The sequence below is a fragment of the Clupea harengus genome, chromosome 11 (assembly GCF_900700415.2).
Source record: "Clupea harengus chromosome 11, Ch_v2.0.2, whole genome shotgun sequence".
NCBI lineage: Eukaryota > Metazoa > Chordata > Actinopteri > Clupeiformes > Clupeidae > Clupea > Clupea harengus.
This window is the reverse complement of record NC_045162.1, coordinates 21,986,635-21,990,528: the sequence shown is the minus strand read 5'-3', so window position 1 is coordinate 21,990,528 and position 3,894 is coordinate 21,986,635.

The window sequence follows — 3,894 nt, the reverse complement described above, 5'->3', positions numbered from 1 at the left end:
CAAACAAATACACTCACACAGAAGAAAGAAGATGATAGGACGAAGGAACGCAGAAAGGATAGACTGAGAGGAAGAGGACGTGAGAAAGAGAGAACGTCAGGTAAAGACAGGGTAACCACTCAAGGCGCCGGTCTGTTTTATCATCCGGCGTCAGTCAAAATCAGGACCTTTCAGAACTATCTGCGTGGACAGTAATGGTCCTCTCTCTGCACTCATCCTCCCTCTATTCACCTCCGCTCATAAAGGCCTCTTTCTCCTTCTCTCCACAACAAGATCCTCACTTGTTACCTGTTTGTTTCTCTCCCCCTCTCCTCTTTTCTGGCTCCCTGTCTCTTGTCTTTCTTCTCGCTCGTGCCAGACGCTGTGACGCAGACACAAACATCCCTTCAGACGGCAGGAGGGAGAATCTCAGTGTGAGCTCATGACAACACACGGCGCTCTCTGCAAAAATGTTTCAGCTTTCCTTCAAGGGGGCAGTCACAGTGACCATCATGGCCGAGCCCCTCTGGCCCACGGGGGTGTGGAGCATTGAGTATGAGCTTGCGTGTTGTGCAATGTGTTTCACAAGCCCTCAGCTGGACCTAATCATGCTACTTCAAAACATGGAAGGTCTGTGTGTGAGGAGCAAGCATGGACAAAGGAGTCTAAAAGCCACGGCTGCTGTACCTACTTCTCTGGCAGTTAGGCAGGGATCACGCGGGAGACAACCAGGTGGCAGCGGCAAAGCACAGCACATAGGGGCGCTAGTGGTTCAGGAGGCAGAGGGGGCGTTCAGCAATCGGAAGGGTTGCTAGTTCGATCCTGACTCCTCACCAAGTGTCTAAGTGTCCCTGAGCAAGACACTGAACCCCCAAACCGCTCCCGATGTGCAGGTTGTCACCTTAGATAGAAGCCTCCGCCATCAGTGTGTGAATGGGTAGATGTCTGAGGCATTCATCTGTAAAGCACTTTGAGGGCTCTTTGAGTAGAAAAGAGCAATATAAATGCAGTCAATCTACCATTTATCACAATGCTTGGACCATAACACTGTGCCACTGCTGAACCACAGAAACCGCTGCCACCACTATCATTGATGAAGGACAAGGAGAGAGGCCCTCGGCTAGTTAGGCTCTTTTCCTAAAGTCAGGCCAAAAACTGCCATTTCAAACTGCTGCAGAGAGAGAGAGCAGTGCTAGAGAGCAGTTGCTATTCCCTTATTCTGTACACGTGTACACATACGCTACCTACACACACAGACACGCACACAAATTCTTCAACTGTGATGTACACTCATAAACATATGCACACACACACACACACACACACACACACACACACACACACACACACACACACACACACACAGTGCTGTCTCCCTACTGCGCGTCTGCTGTCATGTCAGTCTGCTGCTGCAGTGCGGTCGTTGTATTGCTACTCTGCCTCTGGGCCTCTGATTAAGACTTGCAGAAGAGATGCCTGGCAGTAATAACCCCAGCTGCTGACATGTGACTGATGGCATTCTAGCAGCGCAAAAACGCACTTAAACAGCCACAGACACACACACACACACACAGACACACAGACAAACACACACACACACACACACACACACACACACACACGCACTGCCTGTCCATGGAGACAGACCGGAGAGAACCAGAGCATGCATGTCATAGGTTTGTGTTGATCTCCCTCCAGCACAGAGACTCCATCTGGAAATGATTGTGTGCAACACAAAAAGCGCCGAGTCAGCGTTTGTTTCAGCGTCTCGTGCATGTGGAGCCCATATTGGTTCTGAAGACCCTCGGGATTCTTTTCTAAACTCGACGTGGCAGTCGTCATGGTAATTAATATTCCGTGTTCCTATAAAAATGTCAGTGTTTTGACGAGTGTCTTCGGGAAGTGACATTCGTTTCATGTCATTTATTTGCTGTTCGTGATAATTAGGGCCTTACTGCATACCATCTCAATCCAAAGCCTTGGCCGCACACCCAAACCAACAGAGAAATGGAGAAGTCGGGCCCAAATGACACACTCACTTTAGAACACAGACATATGAGACGCACAGGCACGGAGAGAATTTCACCGCGCAGTAGCACAGCATCCGACCCAGACGCGAGGAGCTGAATGAGGGCGCCTGATATTCAGGAAGTTTGACAAATTGGGTTTTCTAACACCTTTCATTATAAAACAAAAACACCAACATATGCAAGAGACAGACAAAATGATGATTTAAATCTGAATTTTAAACTAGATAGCAAAAAAAAAAATACAAAGCTGATCGATGCATACAGGCATCACACAGACATCAGTGCACAGCACAGTGGCACTGCTAATAAATAAAGATGACTGATACATGGATCATACAGGTTCAGTTATACATAGAAAGTTCATTACAAAGGCACCATAGAAATTCAAACTGCCCCCTGATCGTTGTAGTATGGGGAATAATAGCACCATAGACGCTTAGTGAGATAATACCAGATCATCAGTGAGAATAAGACTGAGAGAAGTTGACTCCGGTCAGGCCCTGATCTGGTCCTGATGTGCCACATTCCCCTTCCATATTTAGCTGCAATCTAGGACATCAATCCATAGATGGTTTGTGCAGGTTGGTGTGTTGGTATATATGAATTTGTATTTAATGTCCAGGTTGACCATTCCTACACAGATGTATTTTTTCTTTGTTTTTTTAGCCACTATACAGTGTTACGCACTGAACAAAAAAAAATGCAAATCAAGTCTGTATATCAGTATAGCAGTTGTAGGCCAGGGGCCGTCTTCACAAAGCATCTTAAGGCTACGAGTAGCTCCTAACTCCCTAAAAAAGTGACCATGTCAGCCCAACTTTGGGATCGTTTTGACTAAGAGTAATTCCCTTGGTGCTTAAAGTAGCACCTAAGTCTGGGAATCGAAGAAGTAGTCGAGAGGACTCCTAACTCACTAAGACCAGCTCCCAGACAGACAGAAATTTTTAGAAGCAGAATTACTGTAAAAGATACCATATCAATCACGAGGGAATAATTACCATATGGAGCTTGTAAGGGATGTAATAAAGACAGCCAACCGAAATAACCCATCCAGTGCTGATAGATGAATTGTAAAATCAAAGGCCTGTGTACACAAGTGTGTCATCATACAGATGCATTTTGAAAACATTGTGAAGATATTAGGTCTGTGGATAGCGTATTTTGTTATTATTTCATGTGTAGCCTGTTACATATTTATTTATTTATTTATTGTTCTTTATAGTAGGCTATGAAGCGAAAGCCATGTCACTGGCACAGACCTGTCACTCATCATCTAATCACCATTGTCTTTGAAAGTCTGAGTCTTTCTCTTAGCTTAGGAGTTTTCCTTAGTAAAAGTTAGGAGGACTTAGGAGTACTCGTAGCGGTAAGATAAAATGCTTTGTGAATACGGGCCCAGAACCCTTTGGACTCCGGTCCTGTAACCACACACATATTCAAGCCCAGATCCTCTCCTGCTGTAGCCCTCTGTTTGAGGGCTTTAGCACTGGGGTCTGTAAAATGTCTTTGTGACAACACCAATCCTTTAAAGCACCGAACGGATTACAACTGAATGAAAGGGCTTGCCATAACGCTGTCCTTTTTTAAATCTGATGTGCGTGTGTAGAACCATCCACCCCAACTCCTCCGGTCTCTGCCAGGACATCCAGAGTCTTTCCAGAAGTGTTTTGACCATTCAGTGGCTTCATGTCTCTTTCTTAAGTCGACCTTGGGAAGTCAATCCGCCTTCAGGAATCTCTAGCGTGTCTCCCCATCTCATCCCAGGAGTCTAATTTCAGTGCAGGGTTCAAGGAGAGCTTTTAGCACACAGCTCCAGGTCCTCTAAGTCAGTCACCCCCACCCACCCACCCACCCATCCATCCTCTCCACTGTAAACACACAGATA